The 25,127-nt window shown below is 40.5% G+C and overlaps 1 long non-coding RNA gene across 1 annotated transcript; it reads left to right on the top strand.

The window, feature by feature from the left end:
- Positions 1-2,295: 2,295 nt before the first annotated feature.
- On the top strand, positions 2,296-24,708 carry LOC130166761 (uncharacterized). Its single transcript, XR_008827200.1, has 3 exons — positions 2,296-2,379; positions 4,149-4,185; positions 23,536-24,708. It is a non-coding gene; the product is annotated as an uncharacterized LOC130166761 (long non-coding RNA).
- The last annotated feature ends 419 nt before the right edge of the window (positions 24,709-25,127 follow it).

Below are 25,127 nucleotides of genomic sequence, written 5' to 3'. Positions count from 1 at the left end.
ACATTTTGCAGCGCATAGAAAATTTTCATTAGAGTTTTCCTGCAGCTTCTTTTGTAGTGGTAGTTGATCTCCCGTGAATCAGCCATTTCTAATCTTAAGAGCCATCTCAAGGCTTTTAACACCTCCTCACATGCTGTGAAGATATACTGTGCATTAAGTAAAATATCTTCTCAAGCAAACTGATCAGTTCATCCAGCTCCTGTTGGGAGGTTGGTTTGAAAAATAAAAATAAATGAGACAACATTAAAACTTCTCTATGACCACCCCATGTTCGCCTACATGCAGCTAAGAGAAGTGTGAAATGTGTGGAGAAATTACCACACACAACATTTAATGTTCACCTTTGTGTGAAAGCACCGTCCTGCCTTTTGGCCCTTCATGTCACAGTTGCTGACCAGAGCCCTTTTACAGACTCCTACATGCAGTTTTCACAAGGCAAGTTCAGCTTTAGCTCTGCTGACAAAAGTCATAATAAGCATGAAGGACCTCAGACCTGATTTAGCCATGTGTTGCCTCAACTGTCCATCCAGGACCAGGTCCCAGATCCAGCAACTAGGTATAGCGAGAAGCCCCAAACTTCTTGGGTTGATCTCTGACTCTCTGCTTCTCTGGCTGCTTCATATCATACCTCTGCAGCATCAGTGGACAGTGTAATAAAAATAAAACACAAAATTAGGTTAAGTAGCCTAATTACTGAGCCAATGGTAAACCTTCGTATTATGGTCGGTTGTGCTGTCAGATGGTAAAATGTCAATTATTGCTAGTGTTAAGCACTAGCTCTGTGTTTGTGCGGCAGTGCTTTACTTATTAAGCTTGGTCCCTAAACAGTCAAGGTCAAAATTATTGGCAAGCCTGAAGTACTTAATTCAGAATATCTTCAGAAATAAGTGATAATGAACCAATTTTGTATAACCAAAATATTTCAATAAAATGCCCAAGGTTACTGAACAAAAGAAAAAAAAACTTGCACGATAGTGAAATAATCCAAAGAATATGTACGCTGGACAGAATTATTGGAACCCTTTCCATGACTTTAAATTGGTTTCTCAAACAAAAAATAATTAATTAAGAATTTAATTTTCAGTGCCCACAGGACTAGAACTAACCATTGAATGATGGTTTACTTCATGAAAAGAGGATTTTCCAACAGCTACAAGGCAATCACCAAAGATGCTAAAATCCGTGTTTTAACAGTTTGTACTTTTATCAAGAAGATTCACAGTCATACAACTTTTAAGACACTTCCAGGATGTGGCGATAAGGAAAAACTGCATGAGATAAGTCAGTGAAGCTTGATAAAAATTGTGGAAAATTTACCACGCAAGACAGCTGGAGCTATTCAACCTGACCTGGAGCAATCTGGAGTGATGGTTTCATCCATTAACATATGCCACAAACTAAACCAAGTATAGGGCTCCATGGGCTAAGGCCAAGGAGGACGTCTCCATTGAAAGAGAGCCACAGAAAGGCAAGAATAATGTTTGCAAAACTTTTGATAGATAAGCCACAGTCTTTCTGGGATAATGTTGGACAGATGAGACCAAAGTCGAGCTCTTTGGAAATGTAGTTTGTTTATGGGAGATGAAATGAAGCCCATCAGAAAAAGAGCACCCTACCCACAGTAAAACATGGTGGAGCTTCTATTGTACTGTATGGGCTGCTTTGCTGCGATGGTACTGGAGACTGTTACCCGGTGTCAGAAAACAAGGTGAAGTTCTTGGTTCTTTCAGCAGGACAACAACCCAAAGCACAAGCACCAGCTTGGACTGGACAGCAATGAGTACCCACGGACGTGAATCTACAGCGGTGATACCATGATATCGTGTGAGCTGCTCGATATGGCAACCAAGCTTTAGCATGATAAAGGTCATTTGCAGTTTCTTTCCTCATGAATTCCTGAAGAGGAAGTGAAGAGTAAACAAAGTACAGATGTGCACTCACGCATTTTCACCTCTGCTCCCAAGCAGCCCTCCCCAGTGGCCAGAGAGAGCTCATGCAAACAGACATGTGTAATCAGTAGTTAAAGGTCATGTTAATTATATACGCTGCTTCCTACAGTGCACCCACTCTCACTTGTATATATATGAATGTGTCTTGAGTGAGATATATATAGACCTTCCCTTACTCCCTTAGGAGTTTTCTATTTGAATATTGTACGTTCATATGACTGATGTTCTGCAGTGTTTGAACTGCTTGAAATATATCGTCACTGTAACTCTTAATCCAGGTCATTGTTTTCTTCACATTGTACAGTATGTACTTTAACCAGCAGGTCAATGTTTTCATTTATCCACAGAAATATTTTGATGTCTGGATGGATTGGACCAACATTTGGTGGAGACGTTCATGGTTCCTAGATAATGTATCCTAATGACTTTGGTAAGCCTTCAACTGTTCGTCTAACTCCATTAGCAGGTAGACATTTTTTGTTCTGAATGAATTATCTCCACAGAACTTCCATTCTTCTGGGAAAAGACATTAAGGGTGAACCTTGATAACATTGGTGATACCTTGATTTTCCATCTAGCGCTATCACAGGACTAAATTTAAATGGATCTACTTTGGTTCATGACCATATACTTACAAATAGGTGACACCGCCATCAACATCAGCTGTATTTTAGATTTAGAGAAAATTTTGCATATCAGCGTTCATTAGCATGTCATTAGCAAGTCATTGTCAGTTGTTTTGTCTGTCCATTGGTTAATGGCACATTCCCCAACATGTCAGTTTCGCCAAACATAGTATACAAATACAAAGTAGTAAACAGTCACTGACCTCTTATAAACCTGCAGCTCTGGGTATTGCATTGAGCATGTTATTGACATACTCTGCTCCAACTGGAAAGTTGTTTTCTGATATTGCTGCCATTCTATGCACCAGGAAGAAGTTTATTTCTTTAACAGTACAGAATTGCCTTGATTGTTGTCTTTTTTTAACCTCACTGTACACACTGTTGAAACTGTTTTGATACCACGATACCTGAGCAGGTAAGTGGGAAAATGCTTTGTAGTCTGCTAGATTGAGGATGAATTGTTTGGGAAGAACACAGATAATAAAATTGTCAGGGTGTCCGTCCACCTGCTGAAGTTCAGTAGAAGTTGGTGACGCATCAGGACAAAGACCCTAAACATTGAAGTATATCCACTACAAAATGTACCAAGTAAACTCAAATTTTGGAGTGGCCCAGTCAAAGCCAAGACCATAACCCAGTACAGACGCTGTGAAATGACCCAGAGAGCCGTTCACACCAGAGATCCTAAGAATAAGTCTCAGCTGAAGCGGTTCTGTAGGAGGAATGGAGGAGCTTGTTTGAGGTCATTCTTGCCAAAGAGGTTCAACCAGAGTTTACCTACATTTTCCTTCATCACTGTAAATATTTAATGGATGTATTCAATAAAGACACGAAAAATGTTACTATACATATAGTGTACATACATATTTTTTGGCAGATGCTATTTGCACCCATGTGTCTGTAGCCAACAATGCTATTTGCACCTGGGGTGGATAGCCAATGTGACTATTTAAACCCGGGTTTTTGTCTCTCCTGGACCACTTCAATGAATCACAGAAGTTCAGGCAGAAAACCTTTCTGAAACATGATTAACATGAGAGGGTAGTTTATATTTTGACTCTAACCATGATCTTTTCCTAAACATAACTAAGTAGTTTTGGTGACTAAACCTAACCAACCTCCGACTGAAAACTGAATACAATAAGAAAAAAGATAAGTCAATTATATATAAAAATAAGTGAGTATCAACTCCTGATTTCACACCGGAGTCAAACGCTAGCCACCTGGTGGAAAGTTGTGTGCTTCACCCATTCATCCACCACAACCTCCTCCATACATGGACTCTTGAATCTCACCTGACTTAAAGCCTTTCTGCTAAAAAAAAGCAATGTTTAATAAGTGCTTGATGGCGGCAGACATTTAGAACGCCACCTGGAGTATGGCACGTAATAAATGGCAGCCCTATAGCTGCTGTCTGACTATTTTCACCTGGGTGCAAATGGATACTTTTTTTCTAAAGTGTGGCTGAAGTTAACACGAGGCTTAAGTGGTCTGGGTTAAAGGGGATATCTATCAAAGTTATAGTCTTTTTAGTGCCAAACGTAATCTTTTCCTTATTGTCCCCCTGCTGCAGCTCCAAAAGGAAACACTGTCTGGAGAAACACAAACAGGTATTTGGAACTAAAAAGATCCCCAAAGCAAATTAGTTTCAGCTGAAGTTAGAGTATATTTTTACATTCAACAAACACTGTGGATTTTGTCCACCATCACTTACAATGAAATTGTGTTGAGATTGAATTTCTGTATGATGGAGAGGAGAAGCAGAGCAGAAGCAGCAGTTGTGTTTCGGTGTTCGTATGCACATGCAAATGTTGTTTTAAGAAAGACTTCAGAAAATGCTAACCTGCCCTTTAATGTATGGTGTACTGTCCAAATCATAAAGGCACACAACCATCACTTCTAACTGTTATTTTGTGTTGTTGTTTACTCTGACACCAACATGTTTATATGTGTGCTTCACCACCAACTGATCACACACAAATTTCAAATGTCAACTTTTATCCATCTTAAACCTTGTTTTCTTTAAATTGACAAATAAAGCCTCACAGAGCTGTTAGCAAGACCGTAGACAGTAGTGTTGTTTTAACTTCAAGTGTAATTCTTAAAAATACAGAATTTGTAAATGTAGTTTCTGTAAACAGTGTGAGTGTTGGTCTGTCTTTTTCTCCACGTGCAAGCATGTGGTTGCATATCCGTGGGCGTGTGCTTGGCTGCATATTCATGTTGATGTTTTAACAGTGAATAGCAGCTCCGTATCGGCAGAGCTGCGAATTCCCTCTCCTTTGTGGACTTGTTTTCATGTTGTTTTTCTCAGCAGGAAATGCAATTTTGCCAGTGCCTAGGGCTACAGGGCTTCTAATGTAGTTACTATTGTCTTTTCTCCAACATCCACCCACATCTCACTATCTCTCCATCTCATTCTGTCCTGGTTCATTCTTGTCTCCCAGGCTTCTTTCTTCTCTTTATACGATTAAAGTAGAATCACTCTGCAGCCACAGACATCTTGTTATTTTACTTTCCCACCCTCTTTTTCCCTTGCTTTCACCTTCCATCTCTGCAAATCAGACAACTTTCAGAGAAATATTTGTTGTTCTACTTATATGTTGAAAATATTGTAAGAACTGTATTTGAGAGCACGGCTTTGATTTCACATTTGCGCAGATGATATCTGTGTTTCATTCACCCAAATTTCAGGCTGCTCAGCAGAGAGAGAGAGCAAAGGTGAGGGCAGCGAACATCAGATAAAATGAAAATCATAAAAGGGGGGAAAGGGGTCATTGTGATGACGCAGATGAAAGACAACAGATGGGAGTCGAAAGAGACAGAGAGACGGTTAGAGCGCGATGTGGTTATAACACCACCATCAGACTCCCACCTCCCTGTCAATCACGACGTAGTCCATCAGCCACAGCTGCACTTAAACACAGAGCAGCCACACAGTGTATCACAGCGTACACACATGTATAGCCACCCCTGTCCACTTTCCATCCCCATCAGACCCAGACATGCACATTACCCATAAATCACGTGGTTAACCATGCTGGAATAGAAACACTGGATTAGGATGAGCTGCTTCCTCGCTCCATCTGCATCCTGATTTGTTAATTTATGGCCTGAGCTCACCTGAGTAGCTCGCACACTCACACACACAGATATACACTTCAATGACTTGCAGCATTACCACATCTGTCCCTCTGGTCTTACAGTATGGACCACCAGAGCGAGTGATAAGCCAGGATGAGAGAAGACAGGGCTGGATGCAAGGAAAAGAGCAAAACAGAGAGGAATGGGGGGCGGCATATTTTTATTCCTTCCTTATCCGTCAGGTACTATCAATAGGCATAGACCACCAGAGCATATGATAGGGGAAGGCCAAAGGATGGGAATTGAGGAAGTGGTGGAGGGATTGACTAAATGGGGGAGAGAGAGGGGAAAGTGAAAGGCGATCCCTATAAGGTCTCCTACAAGAAGTGAATTAGCTCCTTCTCCCAGTATTAACCTGTGATACTTAGGGAAACAGAGTGGTCAGAGATGCACAATAGAATAGAGAGACACAGAAAGAGGGTCCACTTGACTTCCGTAGGTGGAAACTGACTCGCAAAATCAACTTATGTTGAGATATAAACAGAAAATGTAGGCAGTAAAGGACTTGGAGGCGTATGCAGGTCGGTGACAGATTAAAGGAAAATGTGAATAAATGAGTGGAGATGCTACCTTACAGGGCACAAGCGGGTCAGTAAATGGTCAGTAAATCGTGTGCTGTGGCCTTCACAATCACCAGATCTCAACCCAAGTGAAGGCCTGTGATTGATTTTGGATTTACATGATTGGCAGCAGTCTACACCTCCATCATGAGGGAATATATATTGGTGTTCATCCCTCCAGAGTCTATGTTAAGGATCACTGGAGCTGAATTTGCACTGGGGGCACTTCTGGTAGCACTTTACTAAAACACTTACTATGTTAGTTTTTCCTTTAATTTGTCACCTGTCAGTAGGATGGAAGAGGAATGGATTGAAATGCTCATCCCACGCTTCTATCTCTGAAATGGAGATAGAGTAATGAAGTGAAGGATATAGACAATTGATGGAAAGTGGCAGTGTTAAGTATCCCCAGACGCGCGCGTGTGTGTGCGTGCGTGCGTGCGTGCGTGCGTGCGTGTGTGTGTGTTTGTGTATGCAGGCACTCGTGAGTGTATTACTCCTTAATGTATGTGTGTGAACCGGCTCTTGAGGCAGGCAGTATGGTGTATGCAAGAGGGGTGAAATAGTCTTCTTTTATCTGTCTAAGAGAGAAAAGATAAACCCATCAGCACCTCTTGATCTACATCCCTCTCTGACGTAGGAGGTAGTCTGCCCTCATGTAGTGAGGTAGAAAGTAAGGGTGTGGTTGTGGATGGGCATCAGACTTTCATGCAGGAGGCTTTGTCTCATCAAAGACCTGCAATTAACAATTGCATTTCTATTCACTGTTTCCTAACCCTGACCATAATATATCATAGATATCATTTATTGGCCTTATTATTGTTTGACCTAGTTCCCTAACCTTACCTATGCTATAGGTGCTGTTTTCACAAACCGGGCCGCACGGCCATGATACAAGGGAGATGCACACAGACAAGCCAATTAACAAATGTTGTATTTAAAAAAAACAGACAATAAATCTAGAAGAAGAACCTAAACTAACAATGGTATGTGTAATCTGTAAGATCAGCAGTGTAAATGAGTGCATGAGTGAGGAAGTGTGTGAATGCAATGTTGTATGGTGCAGCAACAGAAACAACACAAACCAAATGCCAACCAAACCAAACCAGGTGCCTCAGCCTCATGTTCTGGTGTTTCATTACTGAAACACTTTATGTAGCTTTTTCTTTACCAGTTTATGTGCTCGTTTTCTCTGCCGCCAAACATGGTTTCTTGCCAGGAGCAGGCGGTGGTGATTGTCGCTTGATATGAGCTTCAGCCATCGTTGCATTCAATGGCAGATTTAGATACGGGAGACATGGGCAGCAAATGGATGGATGGATGGATGGATGGATGGATGGATATTCAATAAGTGCTGTCTCCCACTATAATTCACACAAATACACCAGCAGAAACATTATTTAAGGCTAAGGCTGTATGTTATTATGCATTATAATTACAAGTTCGTAGGTTCAAATTGCAGCCTGTCCAGCCACAAACACAAAGTCCCTGGATACAGAAAGCTCTCTGCTCTGACTCAACCTGCTTTTAAACTTGCAGCAAACCTTTAGAATATATTGTGTCCATATTTCTCGGCCCATGTGAATGAGAACAGGTTGTTCTTTATGAAGTCGACCGCTCATTCTCGTATTATTAATAGTGCTTGATGTGGGAGGGAGAACCAGAATCTGATGTGTGATGCTGTATGTGCTCTCTGCATGTTTGGGCAAAGAAAGAAAAGGGAACGTGAGTCAACAAAGAGAGAGAGAGAGAGCATTTTAACAAACAATTCAAAAGACAAACATTTGAACATTTCACCTCTCTATGACATTACACAATAATGAGATGAATAATTGAATATGAATTATTGCATCTCAAGTTTTAAAACTATGTATTATCTACAGTATATTACATTTACAGACTCTTATATAACTCCTGTATGTTATATTGTCCAGTATTATGTGTAATATTCATGCACCTCATATGTTTTTGTTTTTTAACGATGCATAATTGCATTTAAAAGTGCTGCTCAGTTGAAGATATTTTGTGTCGACAGCCCTCAGTGCCAGCTCCTTAATGCTGTCTAAAAGCACCTAGTGAGAGATGAACGATGAGAATCAGGTTCCCATGAATATGTAAATGAAGATTAGCTTTCTACAGCAATTCACCAGGTTTCCAAGCAGTATATTAAAGTCAGACAAGAACAAGAAGAGGACACTGAGGCTTGGTAACAGTATGCGCTTGTAATGAAACCCAGATGCTTTCTGGCAACTGCCAGGCACAACCACACACTCCACGAGGATGCTTCCTGAATTAGCATTTTCAAATGTATGATTATGCTAATAAAGATATGGTCTTGGATTTGTTTTGGAGTCTGTCTTAGTTTGACTCTTGTGATTTAATTTCCCTACACAAAATATTTTCTAAGGGTTGATATTTGTATAAGAAAAAGGTATAGAAGCACACCAAAGGAAGGATTGTCAGTAATAGTGGGTTTAATGGCGTATCTTCAGATATGTCTTAAAACAATGAAGAGATGAAAATGTTGTTTGATTAACAGGATGTGCCTGTGTGACATCTTATCAACAGCTGCCTTGCCTCATCGCTTCCTCCCAGCATATAGCTGGAACGGATATGTTGGCAAGAGGAAATTGTTGACAAGCTGGGGCTCTTTTCTGCTGTGCTTGGATTTACCTTATAATTTCAACACACTATTTATCAGGATGTGGTTGTCATTGTGTGGGAGACATACAATTGTACTTTTTTTCATTTCTAACATCAACTCTAACTTCTCATACAGCATGGCTTTCACATGCTGTATGAGAAGGAAGATGTTCTCAGCGTGGAAATATAGCTTTTGATTTAAACACTACAGGCCTACATGCCATTTGTCTTTGCTAATTTAATTATTTCTGGTGACTGTTGTTAGTATTTAGGAACCTCTCTTTTCATTATGTAATGTTTCTATTATGTAATTTTCCATTATATATTTACTTGAAGGTTCTGAATTTTTGGGCATATTGTCTTCTATTCTCTGTCTCTGCCTTTTATGTGCTGTATGTCCCTATTATTGTCAAATCTCAATAGAGTTTTGTCTATTTTCTGGGTTTGAGTTTGTGCCCTTTACTAACTTTTAATCTCTTGGGACATTCTTAAGCATAGATAATTCTCAAAATCTTCTTTTCCTCTATTGAGGTCATACAAATGTACATACATCGATACAAAGTATTGTTGTTGTTCAGGTTGGAAGACTTGTTGTTCTTAGGTATCCCTGTAGTAGCAGTTCTTGACGAGGGTGTTTGTTCTTTAACTATTAGTTTAGCTGTTTGTCATAATGTGATGCTGTTGTCACGGCTACACCTCCGTCCTTGCGGGTGTCGCTTCATCTTATTCTTTCACGTATCTCATTGAGCAATCATGTTTTCTCTCTGTCAATTAGGGTTTAAAGCTCACCTCTCCAAACGATCACTTCCACTACTATTGTTTACGCTGATGATGGTTTATATCTGAATGTTTATATCCCTATCATTTGATACAATACGACTATGTATCTGTGAGTGCCAGTATCTGTTTGTTCCGTTCAGACAGTAACGACCGCGCGGCCGACACATTGCTGGAGTATTTGGAGCTGTGCACGCTGCTACTGTCTACTATATGAAGAAAACGCTATTTTCTGCCATTCCCAGACAGAAACACGACTCCCACTGTTGACTGGTGTTATGACTTGACATTACACGCTGACTGTGTGTATTACAGAACCAATTGTGAAAATATGTATGACAAGCCACACATGTAAACTTTCCACCTCACGGTATCTTGACAAACAGGCAGAAACTGGTGGACACTATACAGACAGAGAGAGAGAGAAAAGAGGGAATAAATCAGAGAAAATCTGAGGGCAGAAAAACTTTCAAAGAGTTCATGTCGAAAGCTGGAGTCCTATTTTTCACATCTCTCACAGCGCTGATCTATGGTTATGACAGATTCATCCTTGGCCTCCTTGTTCTTGATTATGAGAGGGGTTCGAATGATTGTAGACCATGCAGTTTACCCTGCGACAATAGATAGATCTTGATAATGGACCCGTGTGTGTAGATAAAGTGCATTCTGGTTTAGGTTATTTTTCTGCGTATAGTCACAATTCTTTACCCACATTCCTTTTATTACTGCTGCATTGAAGCTGCTGAGAGTCTAGAGGAGGTAGACTGCCCACACGTCTCCAAACACAAATAAAGATAGAGTATAATAATGACCTTGATCCCCATTGCAGTGGTGTAATATTATTTCTATTCTTTTTCTTACTCATCTTTGATCTGAGGAAGAAAACCTGTAAAGTGTTTCTAAAATTAAAAGTAAAAATAAACAGCCTGGCTCTGTGAATGATGCCAGTGCAGGTTTGAAAAGTAGATAACATACAATCATTGAGTTTCATGAGCGCTTTCTTCATAAGGGATTTTAATAACTTTCATAACAAAAAAGCTAAAATTTTAATTAAACTTTAGTTGTAGTTGAAAGCTTTTCATGCCACAGTCTTGTCACGCCAACCAGACCTCCTTCTTGAAGATATAACATGAAAGCAGCGAGTTTTCCAATATGAAGTCACTTAGTGTCTAAAACTTTCTACAGCGTGCCGGATCAAAGCTGTAATACACAGAGATAGTCGCCAAAATGTTTCTTTCTTAAGGGATTACTGTCTAAATTACACTTTAAATAACAGGTAAAATGTCAAATTAAGTAACAGAAACACTTTTTCCTCTGTCGGAACACGCAGAGGATTGTTACCAAGAGAAAAAAAGATTTTTAGTTTGCTGAATTGTGAGAGCAGTGCAGCTTTGTTTATTTGTTTTACTTTATTCAGTAAAGAGCAAAATGGAATTTTAGAAAACGCAATTTTCATGCCATGAGAGTAACTGTGTAAATGCACAGGAATAACTGTGCAGGAGTGAATTATCTCAGGTTAATAATTGCAGCTCACAGTGTTCAACAAGCCGAATCACTCTGAGTCAAAGACCTGGAAACTTGATTGTTTTCTGAGCAATACATTAAGGTTTGCTAATAATGGTCTGATAAATGTGATGGAAAATTAACTAAAGAAACAATTTACCCAGAACTTGTTACTCTGCTCACTGCACAAATCAGGCATTTTCTCCTGTCATCTGTCTATTGTAGCATTTTTTCCATGGGAATGCTTCTTAATTCCCAATAATTCTTAATTCTTTGATTTTTTTGGGCCACTTTGAGGCAGCACAACTACCTCTAAACATGCCAAATTTGGATGATTTGTAACATAGAGATTTTATGTATTCCTGGATAAGTCTGTCTGTTCATCTGTGTCGCCCTCTGTTTCAACTACCTACTTATCTACTTATTAATCAAAGGTATCGTTCTATCGTTCTGGCCCACTTTAACCCCTGCTGGTGACTCTCTTCTATGGAAAGTATATTAGTTTCGTCCAAAAAGTCTCTTGATTTTCCGCTAGGTGCTTTCCTGAAAAACGTCTCTAAATCTAGTCACAAAATATGTTTTTGGCCACAACCCAAGCATTTACATACTAACTACAACTGGAGAGGTTGGGGTAATTCTAGTTTTCACATGTTTTTACATTTCTTTGCTTTCCAATAAACCAGAAAGCGTTAATTGTGCAGGATCTTGACCATTTTATTTCACTTAGTCTGGAGTCAGTGTGGAATCCATAGTGTATTCAAACTGTAGATGTATTCAATTTAAACTTGAACTGTGCCAACAGTAATTGAAAGGCTGAGCTGCATTTCTTTTCTTTTATACACTTTAAATGAATAACTGCATTTATACTGCTGAGGTAATAGCCTTCATGCTGGTACAGAGAAATAGAGTATGTGACACTGTACATGTAAGTATGTATGCATGTTCACAGGTATAGTGTATGCCACATTAATGAGTAAATTCTCACTTATTGTAAAGCAGTGCAGGCCTTGACTCTATTCAGTTTCATTTAAATCACCCCTCCTTTAAAATTACGCCATGCAAAGACCATATAGATTCATTTATTTCCTTCAGTCCTTCTGTGACTTACTAACTAGGTTATGTGAAAGTCATATGAATACATTGTTGGGAGCTTTGTTGTTGGAAATTCAATACGGCCACACAGACTTTATCCTTTCACAGTCCAATATCATTAAATTAAGTTGTCCTTCCTATGGATTATCATTCTTCCATATAGAGTGGAAAAAAGAAATGTGATCTTAGTTTGTGTGCGTGTGTGTGTGTGCATGTGCGTGTGTGTGTGCATGCAGGCATATCAGTTTGATAAGGGTGAGAAGGAGAAAAACAGGTATGTAATTGTGTAGCCACAGCATGTTTCATTACCTATACCTTCCTCAGAGTGAATCATTACACACCAGCTTACAGTATGTCATCTTGTACTGGCCATTTGAATACTGATTGTGTGAAAGGTTTATGTCAACTCAAAGGCAGATCGCTGACTGGTCAGAATAAACAAAAACAGTTTTGGCAGTGCAGTGACATGCAGTAGGATGGGAGTGTGTGCATTGAATGCCGATGTGCCCGTCAAGGGGACTGCCTCAAGGTTAGCGCTTAGCGAGCGGGATCAGCTGAAGTTTGCACTGAAGTAGCCGCATCTACTACATGATGCAAGCCCTTCAGGGACATAAGGCTGTACATGTATAATGAAGATGAAGAATTTTAAGTGTTTCCTCTGGCAAAGACGCCACAATTTGTCTATTTTCAGAACATGCTCTCGATTTAGCGAGTCCAACGTCAACGTCAGCAGGCTTCAGAGTCATGAGACGGTGACACTGTGGTGGCCTCTTAATCCTTTTGCGGAGCATTTCGTTGCTTGTTGCGATGTATTGTATTTTCTACAGAAATAAAATTTCACGGTGCACAAGGGAATTATAGACCCTGCATTGTCAGATAGAGGCTGTATGATTTCTAACTGTGGTCCCAGTCTCTCTCTGCTGTTTCTAGTGTTAATAGAATCACATACAGTATACAGCAATGTAAACACATTTATAATACCCACTTAGAGGACTGGGCAGTTTTGGTAATACATGTATTTTAAAAAATGTCTTTGAAGTGTGAAATATTTTGCCACTGCAGTGACAGCATGCTCCCTCACTTGTCTCCCACCCGGGATTTGTTTGTCGGAGCACCCAGCTATAAGCCAGAGGCAGCAGCTCTGTGAATTAAACTGTGTCTCTGCGGTGGTGTGAGAAGGTTTTTCCCTCCATTTCACCCAATGCAGATGTCTGCTTAGGTCATAGTGTATGTAATATGTAATAGCTAACAGGATCTTACCTGGCAGATTGCAAAACTGATACCCATAATGTCATACACTACTTGATTACCTACTGTATGTGCTAAAAGTTAAAATATGTAACTGTTCCACATTAAAATGCTAAGACCTATGATAAAAAAAAAGATATATATATATATATATATATATATATATATATATATGATATATGATATATATTTTGCTGAGTTATATACTTGTAAAAACCTGTAGAAATCCGTGATTTTAAACATGGTAATTGTCCATTTCAGCTCCCAGCCCTTCCCTAACGTCCCATGTCTGCAATACAGCGTCGGCGAAACACTGACTTCTAGTGAAACTGCTTTATTCAGTGTTTTTAACAGTTATAATCACCTGGTCTGTTTGATTTGGAGAAGGTGAGACCTGAGGTAAAACTCTTCTTAACGACTGACATTGTAGGAATTTAAACTGAGAGTAATGATGACAAAGACAACAACTCCCAGGATCGCATGCTACTTCATGACGTCAGTGACCCTGTAGAAATAAGTAATAAGATAATAAGCCATTAATAACAGGAACACTGCATGGTTGTGGATCCAGGATGTAACTGACATATGCCCATATAAATGCAAAAAACAACAAAATAGTGGAAAGTGTATCATTTGATATGTTTCTGTGGTGATGTGATTCAAAGTGTGTCCAGGAAATAGATCAGAAGCTGAAGCTCTCCCTGGGCTTTACAGGACCTCTGTTCTGTGAAATCCTTTACTGGCCAGCTCTTATCCATGAATCCCTCTTTATCCCTCTGTTTACAACTTCCCTGTACCCTTCACATATCTTTAGTGCTACTATTTTCTTTCCTCTTGGCATTTCCCCAACAACACATCTCTCCCTGCTCTTTCCTTCTCCATCCTCCCCTCTCTCCCTACTGTTTTACCAGTTGGAGCTGCTTTGGCCAAAACACAGAGACTGCTTTTCCTGAAGTAATTTCAAAATATGTCGAAAATCCACTTCAGGCACATGCTCATATATATATATATATGTGTGTGTATGTGCAGTGTCTATATTTTGCCAGGCTCACAGTTAAGAGCAATGTCAAAATGTTAGAACAATCTGGTGAAAGTGTTTGAAGGGCGTTTGTCCTTAGCAGCTCCTGCTCTGCTCTCCCTATCTATCCTCTATCAGGTGACAAAAGAATCACTGCATGTTCCCTCACATACGAGTCCATACTATTTATGTTTTATTACACATATTTGACAAAAACATATTCTTGAGTCACTGGTTTTATGCCTTGGTGATTTATGCTGTGTCACAGTAGTAAAGGTAAACTGGCTCACCTCCTCCCCCTCCTCCTCTTAGTCACCAGCCTTACTTACAGCACTGACCATAGTCTATTCTTGTTATTACACAAAGGCAAGCCTGGCCACACATTTACTGTGAGCTCTGACCAGTCCTTTAAATCAGATTGTCAGTAGCAGTGCCAACATATGAAGACAGGAGGGCCGTGTATTCTCTGCAACTGTCGCTTGACCTGTGGGTGTTTTGCTACTCTGACAATGACTCACCGGACTATCTGGTCAACTACTCCCATGTCCCACGTGTTCTGGGAGGGAGGTGAGGAGGAGAGCGCAGAGGAGGAAGGAGAAAAGAGGAGAGTGAGACAAAGGCACAATTTTATGTCAGAACAGACAAATGGAGACTGCCAGTCAGCTGGCAAACAGCCACTTCATTCCACCCAGCATGTCTCTTCTTCTCATCTCTCTGATTAAATACCACCCTTGGTTCAAGATCCTCTTAGATTGCCGTGCTTATGAAATTTAGTTGACACTGCAGCTGAACAGGGTCAAAGTCGAAGTTAAATGGTAATAATATAAAAAACATGATGTGAATACAAAATCAACAATTAGCCTATTGCAATAGTATTCAAAGCACTAGCTAGCTACTTGTCAGGTCAAGTGTCTTGTATCCACAGAAAACTATCATTTAAGGCTTTTCTGTTTACACTCAGCCACGTCTCGTCTTTGGTGAGATCAGAAATTATCAGCTGTCTGTGCTCCTTGTGGGGGTGGTGGTAATGTACCAGAAGCTTTTTGGTAACTGCCATAAACACCGTAAGAAGAATAACTTGTGCACCTTAGCGTCTTAGTCAGAACAGTATGCTAACAGTTCAGCTAGCAGGAGAACAATTTAGCTAGCAATAGCCAGTTACAGTAACAACTATCTATAAATGAACACAAAATAAATCATTTATGAACCGGAAGTAATACACACCCAACTGATCGGGATCAGATAAACGCTACAAATACATGGTGCACCTTCTGTATGTTGGTATGAGAAACTTTTTTCTCCTTTAACTGTGTTATTTTAAGGAGAAAGGGAGAGTGACAGTTCATTTCTGTGTAATTCCAGCTCCATTATCTCAGGTGACAGACCATGTAGAGGTTAATTCCACACAGTGCATACTGACATGGTTACACCTGGGAGGAGTAAAGATTACATGTGTGTCTCGGAGAGAGAGAGAGAGAGGCATTTATAAAGTGTCAACATTTGGTTAGAAAGTGTCTTGAACATCCTCCTCACCTGGATGTGGTTTAAACAATCAAATATCAAGACATCTTTACACTTAATCACAGACATTGACACGCCCCTCCAGCAAGCTCAGACGAAAAGGACTTTTTACTTCTAGTATAATTGTAGAAAATAATACATATAAATGCATGTGATTTCAGTTTGACTTAAAGACGCTGACAATGAACCATACAATTATCAGTTCAAAGACAGCTGGGGACCTTTGCTGAGCATCTGTCTCCATTGTTTCCTTAATTGTGAGATAATTAACACATATATGCTCCAAATAAAAATGTGAAAATACAACGTTTAATAGCAGTAGATGCAGAGCCAATACAACAGCGTGGTTTCTCTTCATCATCAACTCCACCAATCTAAATTGCATATTGACATTCAATCACATACCAGATGTCAGATCAGATATTGGAATCAAGAGACTCACAATTCATATTAATACCAGATGTAAATGTCAATACCCAAAATCAGAACATTTTTAGAAGTAGATCACATGTTAATAAGTACAAAGGATGCCACCTGAGTTGGGGCAGTACCAGTGAGTTACAGAAAGATCTCCATACTTTGATTATAAAATGTTCTCTCCTGCTTGTTAAACCTTAACATGTATCCATTGTCTGAGACTGCACTCTGTTCTCAACATGTAGCCTCGGAGCAGAGCTTGGGCAGCTGTGGCACTGGGGAGAGACACTGAAGATGGAGACATGGTTGAGGCTTGAAGGTCATTGTTAAAAGCCATCTGCTCAGGTTATGATGGAAACATGCCCTATCACCTTCATGAGAGCAGGGGAGCATCAATGGTGTGAAGAAACAACCGAAAATCACCCAACTCACTGCAAACAGGAATTTTCTTGTCGTAATTCACCAAAATAAGCCGTCCTGAAGGTGCTGACTGTCCCTTGGGAGGATCATGAAGCCTTTGAAAGGAAAATGTCTGAACACAAAGGCCTTGTTACTGAATGAGGAAAGGGTGGCTTGACAGCAAGGAGCTTTCCAGAGAGACTGAATTCAGGGGTATTGCTGCTTGACGTATGTCTGACAAGCCCTCATCTTGGTGGGCATTAAGGGAGAGGGGAGGAGAAGAGCCATCAGCGGCATCACTGAAGGGGTAGGGAGCTTTAGAAATGCTTTGGCTCAAGAAGCACTATGGAGGACTAAGTTGGAAATCTGGACACAAACTGGGTTGCCTGTAGGTTGTATTATGTTGAAAGATCTAATGATACCAGAGGCATAACTGATGATGTGTCCTGAAGCAAATAATGTTTCCATACAGGAACATGGAAATAAAGTGCTGCCCTTATATACTCCATACCTTCTATTCCTGCATTTTTCTCCCTGTAGTTCCCCTCCTCCATTTATAGCTCACCTTCCAGTTGTCCTTTTCACTCCTCTGCTCTAATCTTCATGTTCTCCCACTGAGGCCAAAGGTTGAGCTGGAAATAGGCATTCCCTGCTCAGTCACTATGCTGTGATTAGCTACTCAATTCAGCTATTAATTCACCTCACTCAGCAGGAAAGAGATGGAACAAAAGAAAAATGCAGTATTGAAATAAACTAGAATGGCACTCAGTAGAGTGCTTACATCTGCTGAGGCCAAACATTTTCTTCCAGATTATTATCTGGATCTCCACCATTTATTTTTCATTCCTGTTTTATTAATCCAATCCTCATTAAGGATACAACTAATGGGGGTCCATAGCAAGAGGAAAATAAATCTACATAAAAACAAAAGACATAATAATAATAATAATAATAATAATAATAATCAGACATTTGCTTACAGGCTGAAACGCCAATGGTTCCACATTCAAGCCGAGAACCTGACAGAGCTCAGCTCAGGATTGGTTAAGGCTGAGATAATACTGTTGCAAAATCAGGTAACCTACACATAGAGTGTCAGAGTTCATATTACAGCCGAGCAGATACGCACATCAACATTGACAACCATTTGGCTTTGGCATTCGGCAGCAGCCTCATGTTGTCATCATAAATCCCTGTGAGTGTGCCTCTTCTGTAGCAGCACCACAGGTGGGAAAAATATAGTGGGTCGTTGGTTATGTAATGTCCTAAATATTTAATCTCATTACACTCTTGAAGGAAACTACTGGACAGGAAGAAGTCAGGAATTACCAACTTCTGACAATCATGATATTATACTTGTTTGCATTACATTTGATGTCAAAATCTTATACCCTCAACATACCCTCAATAACTGTTGAAGACCAGCATCACATGGACAGAAAATCACCAAATCATCTGCATAAGGTGGTTAATGAGAGAATTACCAGCCACGCGGCATGTTCTACATCTGCACTGACAGGTCATGTAGAGAAAAGAAGACAAAATAACACCTTGTTGAACTCCATTATTCACATGGAGCGGTACAGACACAGAATTTCTCCATCTAACTCGCATTGTCAGACGTGCATACCAGAGAACCAGGATTCTCACTAGAAATCTATTCATATAATTTGTTAAATCATTTTTCTTAATTCATGCGATCAAAAGCTTTAGAGGCATTACATACAACACACATAAAACCTTTTGTATTTGCACTATAAATCTGTCTGATTTTTTGACATCAAGATCTAGACATAGACAACCTTGTGTCGCAATGTTAAGGAGAGTGATTTAAAAAAAAAATCCCTTTAACAGGATCTACACCAAAATTTAATGGGATCTTTTCTCAACCCACACGATATTGTGCAAACCGTTTCGGGACTTTTTGCATAATCCTGCTAACAGACAAACAGACACGGATGAGAGGTAATAAAAGACAGCGATAGAATCAAAGCAAGGTGAGAATCACATTGAGAAGAGCAAAGTTGAACAGGAAACAACATCTCCCAGGAGAGGCACATCCAGGACTCGTGAAACATTTAGACACTTCACTCATGTCTACCTTGTTTTAAATAATTTACAGAGCTCCTATCAGTGGTTTTCCTGTATTCAAACCCTCTAAATTCATTACAACAGACTCAAAGGATTTTAATGTGCTTCACTATAGGCAGTTAGAGACTTAAATGATTTAATTCATGAGTATATGCATGAATATTCAGTTGATATGTTCATGGATGTGTGTTTGTGTATGTTCTCTATTATACACATGTATTTACTGTAAAGGTGCATGCCAGGATGTGTGTGTATATGTCCCACAGCAACATCTCAGTGTTTAAAAGGAGTTTTCCAAATTAAAGCTGCATCTTTTAAAGCAGAAAATAAAGTAGAATTACAGTGGTTAAGACTGTTGGTTGTTAAATACACTAAGAGAGAGAAGCATACAGGGAACTGCAGAGAAGAGAGGAGGTGAGGGACATTAATGTGCCACCAAGGGAAAGAAGTGAGGAGAGACATAAGGGAGCAGCGCATAAAAACTGGAAGACAACATCAAGACAGATGGAGAGAAATAACCAAAATAACACAGGCGACTGAGACACACACAAACACACGCACACACACACACACACACACACACACACAGAGAGAGAGAGAGAGGGAGAGAGAGTGATTCTGATTACAAGGAAAGAAAGATTGCCTCTGTGACAAATTAGTTTAATCAAGCTGTACAGGAGACGGCAGAATCATTTGACAGGGTTGTCGTCGTTCAGTTAAATTGATGCCAGTCCTTCCTCATTTTCATCCCCCTCAGATATATTCTGATGTGCACAGGAGGCGGCTGGTGTGGGATCTGACCACAAATTGCCCACTTTTTTTTAAAAGGGCACTAGAGTCAGTCACTGTGTTTGTGGACATGCATCTGTATTCGCAAATCTGGGTGTGCATGGAAGTGTGTTTGGTTGTGTGCGTGTGTCCTTCCCAGAAGTGGACTGCCTGCAGCCTGTTGGCCACCTGGTCCTCTTGTGATAGCTCTAACCCAATAAAGAGCAGCGGGAGACTGACTGGCAGTGTCTGTCAGGGCAGACCATTCAGTCTGAAAGGAATACCCTCCCACTTGTGTGTGTGTGTGTGTGTGTGTGTGTGTCCAGCTGTTCACCTGTCTGTCTCTCTTTTTGCTCCCTGTTCTTTTACAGTATGTACACACTCATTATACTTATGGGAGGGACTCTGTACTCTGAGTTGTTTCTCAGTGTATAGCCTATTGTTCACCAGATGAAAACTTTCATATGAATACTCAATAAATCCAGACTTTGTCAATTTAAAACGCCGCCGCTGCCTGTCAACGTGAATATACTGTTGACACCAGAACAGCATCACTTGTCATACTTGTCTTTTATCTTAACATTACTAACAGCACAAGACAGAGTGACAGCTCATGTATTTTAACAGACAGATGATATGCATGCTAAAAAGCCCTTTGTCCGTAGTTCTACAAAAGAACAGAGGTTGCCTATACACACAGAAAGTTGTGATATAGGGGTGTGGTTTAAACTACTGTTCCTTGTTGGTTTCTGTGGTTGATTGACAGCTGGCTTGCTGAGCAGAGGGTAAATGTAGTGCACTGGGGTGTGGTTTCGAACACAGCCAGAGAAGATAATGGCTTTATACATTCAAATGTGCATGCACCCACTCACTTTGATTAGCAACACTGTTGCATAATACTGATATCACACAGATTCAGGATTTTGTGCACACATGCAGACATATATGCTCACAACATGCTGACACATACACGAGGGAACCACCATTTCTGCTGCAGTCTGTGTGCAGAGGGGAAATATGGCAGTCAGAAATTATATTACGTATTTTAGTGTGTGTGTGTGTGTGTGTGTGTGTGTGTGTGTGTGTGAGAGAGAGAGAGAGAGAGAGAGAAATGTAATATAATAGATTTGTTTCCATGAACAAAGTGATTGAGAGATAAGCAGGGAGAGCCTCTGGTTATTGTTTCGTCAGAGCAGACTCTTTATGGCCCAGCTCCACACACACTTTAACATACAGAACACACACAAGCACAAACCATTCTTTCTCACACACTGTACATGCTTTACATCTACATATCTCTTTAATTACATACAAACAAAATGCTCTCAACATGGTCTCCTTAATCTTATTCCTACTTGCATGGCAGTTGCACAATGAGGTAATGAAAGCATTTGGTGAAAGGCTGTGCTTAAAAACACCACGGAAAATCCAACACACACACACACACACACACACACACAAAACAACACTGCTTTTGGCCAGAGTCCTTATTTACAGAGTAGTATATTCAGCAATTTCTAAACTGAGTTGTCTCAGGTTCTGTGTGGTGTGTGGCACCCACTCTGCTGCAGAATGAAGCATGAAATAGTCAGAAGCCTCAGACTGCTTTTCAGCACCATGGGCAGCGCCACTACCACACCACATTCATCCTGTTGAATCACGCGCTTCTTTAATATGGGTAATTGTGTTTTAAAAGCTTATGGTGTCAGCGTGTCTTTAATAGTGTGTGATCGGTTCAGTGATCAGCTTGTGTGTGCATGCTTCGCACTTTTTATGATGTGCAGTGCTTAAGGGAATTATGTTATGCCATTTTAATGCTGCACAGAAAACTCTGCGTGGAAAATGCTGTGTGCTCATGAACACCAGGCCAGTGTAAGCCATAACACATGCATGAGCAATAGTGGTGCACAATATGTTCACGCAGCAGGAGGTAGCTCTGTGATGTTCTTATTTTAGAAGCTAAATCAACAAAATCTTTTATTTTTATTTTCTGGCGCAGAACACTTCATGGAACTGGTTTGTATCGCAGGCTCAGACACAGACTGGAGTCACAGAAGTTGCACACGTGCCATCCTGCACCACCTATAGGAGAGGAAAATAATAGCAGCAGCAGTGTACACATTGATGTCGCCTCTTGCAGGTTAAGGAATAGGTAATAGCTGTTGCAAATTTAAGCTAATGCTCTATCTCAAATCACATCCTTGGACGAGGGGCTCCACAGTCCGTTCACACTGACACGTACGGCAACATCGAGTGTGGAACACTGGACACTTCTCACCCTCAACGGTCGCCATTTTGGCTAGGTAGCAGAAGGGGAGGGGCCATCAACATATTTTCTCAAACTTCTGAAAACAGCAACGGAGGATGGAGGACATGTTGTCAGCACCAAGGGGGGTGTAATTTCCATGTCACATGACACGTGACATGACATGTGAGTGCACTGACTGAAGTCTCCGGTTTGAGACACGGCTCTTGTGTTACAGCTGCAGTTGTTTTTATCCACCACTTTGATCCAGACTGAAATATGGCAACGGCTATAGGATAGATTGTTATGAAATTTTGTGCACACATTCATGCTGAAGATGGATGTTAAAACCTTTGGTCTCTTTTTATCAGGTCAATATGTGGTTTATGACCAAATACCAGCAAAACTCACATTTCCATCGGCCTCAGCTCATCATCATCAGCATCCTAGCATCATTGTGTGATCATTGTTAGCGTGCTAGTACCGCCTCACACATGACTGTAGACTCCTTGGCTTGTTATCTGAGGAATGAAAAAGATTTAAAGTTTAAAAGGTCACATCACCAACATAAACAAAAAAACAAACACACTAACAAAAAACAATCTTGACAAACTGTATTTTTAATTCCACCTTCAACTAAATAATGGCTCTCATAATAGGCTGGAGGTCAGGTTCTCACAGGTTAGACATGTGCCGTGTGTCAAATCACATACTTCCATTAGTGCACGCACATATAGTCCTCACTGGCATAGTGTGTGAATTCTGACAGGGTCGTGTACCCCGAGTCAAAGACAGCTGTTGTGCTCTCACCGTAACTGACAATCCCGACGTATGAATGCTATGGTCACCATACCAAAACATTTGCGGGATTGTCAGCCATCTTGAGGTAAAAATGATGAGTTTCTTTTGTGTTTCTTTCCACTGACGCCAACAACATGTCTGATTACTTCTAATGTCTGACAACCTGCGTTTGTTGATTTATGTATTGTTCTTGCTGTGATCAACGTAGCCCATCGACCAGACTGTTGTTGTGCAGCGGTACCTTTACATCAAACTTCAGCAAACAAACTGTCATCTAAGGTTGTAATTGTCTGCGCTCTAGCTCCACTGATCATTACATAAAAGCACATAACAGCATAACAGTGCATGTGCAGGCGTCAGAATACATCTACATTAACGCACTCTTATCTGGTGGTAAGTTGCTGTATTCATGCAAATTGGACATGCAGAATAGAAGGTAGATAACCCACAGGCTACTGTTATGCAGAACTACCTAAGTCATAATTGCCTGTGTTCCGATTGGTCTTCACACCAACACACACTGATTGTATAAGAATGACAGCAGAGGAATAGACATTAAAATAGATACAGTTCATGACGTCTATTCATGTATGCACTGCTGTGTGTTACAGATAGCTACAGTTGTGCAAAGTGCAAAGTAAAAGAAAACACATACTAACATTAAAATAAAGTTCAGTGTATTTTATTTAAGGAAACTGATGCTGAGTTATGTTCTGTGTTTTTCTTTCTTCAGTCTCCAAACCCCAGGAAGTCCTGCCAGCTAAATGTCAGACTCAGAATGGACTTCCGTCTCTCCAGGGAATCCTTCAGGGCATCCAGGAATTTCACACACCCCACAAAACAAGCAAGAATGTCCTCTCTCTCCTACCCCCGATCGTTCGCCATTCTTCCATCTGAGGAGGATCTGCCTCACCTGGCAGCAGGGTTTGCTCGTTTGGCCAGGTCTGCAGCTTTCAACAGGGTTGTTGGCAGCACTGACGGCTGCCACATACGTGTGAGGCCACCAACAGAGGATGCAGCCTGTTACCTGAATAGAAAACTGTTCCTCTCTGTCCAGTTTCAGGCTGTCTGTGACCCCACAGCCAAGTTTATTGACATCTTCACTGGTTTCCCAGAACCGGTGCATGATGCAAGGGTGTTAAAGAACAGCCCCATATATTACCTCCAGAAATACCCTCCACCTGGCTTCTTAAGACCAGGTGGAAGTCCTTTGTCTTGAAGGCACTGGAGTTGGATGTCATCTATATGCCCAAGGTCATCTCCTGAGCAGCAGGGGACCACCCAGAACCAGCACATCTGGATGCCATATGTGAGGCGAGGACAGGCACAGGATGGCAATTCATGATATGGTATGATATGATATATCAGTTTATACATGTCAATGTAGATATGTGTATGAATATATATGACATCATTTGATGATTAATACTGAAACATCAATGTATAATCCACAGTTACTGTTGTAGCTGCTGCAGGCGGAGATACTTTGTAAAAGTCTGTTTGGTGAAGCTTTTAACAGCTCACACATCTGAAATGTGACCCACACTACACACATCAGAAGCCAAAGAGGTTGGAAACCACTGGTTCAAATGTTGATCATGTGTTACATTTTCAGCTTGTTTAATGATCTGTTGTGTAAAAGCTTCATCTCAGGACTGAACAGTAACTAAAGCCGAGAAATGCAACATTTGCCTCTGAAACGCAGTGGGATAAATCATTTTACTTAACTCGGACATTAATGTGGGTGAGTATTTCTTTGCTGTTGACTAAATATTAAAATATATATACGTATATATATATATATATATTGCTTGTTCACCAGTGTCTCCAGGACTACTAGGAAGTGATCCTCCCTAGCGACAGTCTCTCTGTCCCTCCTCCCCTCCCTCTCCATCTCTTTAAAGAACCGTTCCTCCCCCTCCACAGCCTTGTGATGTCTTTCAGCCTCCTGGCTCATTATGAATTTATTTCCTTTGTGGCAGCAAAAAACATATGAACCAGGAGAAACTCCTGCAGGTTAAACTTAGTCAGACACACAGACAGGTACAAACTAACTAGCCCAGCAACATTAAGGCTACAAACAATCTCTAGTATGTCTTTCTCCTAAAGCAATACCAATTCCTAACACAGGAGCCGGCACATCCTCAACTCAAAGGTAATCTCTGCAGTTTTGATTATGTAAATTTCTTGTCTTTAGCAACCTTAGCATCTTCAGGGCAGAAAGGTTGTTTTATTTCCAGATGAACAGTAAAAAATAATCAGGCAACTATAAACAAGCACCAGAGTTAAAGTCACAGGCATGTGTCTCCCCTCATCCTGGGATAT

The sequence above is a fragment of the Seriola aureovittata genome, chromosome 3, assembly GCF_021018895.1.
Source record: "Seriola aureovittata isolate HTS-2021-v1 ecotype China chromosome 3, ASM2101889v1, whole genome shotgun sequence".
Taxonomy (NCBI): domain Eukaryota; kingdom Metazoa; phylum Chordata; class Actinopteri; order Carangiformes; family Carangidae; genus Seriola; species Seriola aureovittata.
The sequence above is the reverse complement of the archived record's forward strand: the minus strand, read 5'-3'. Positions and strand labels throughout refer to the sequence as shown.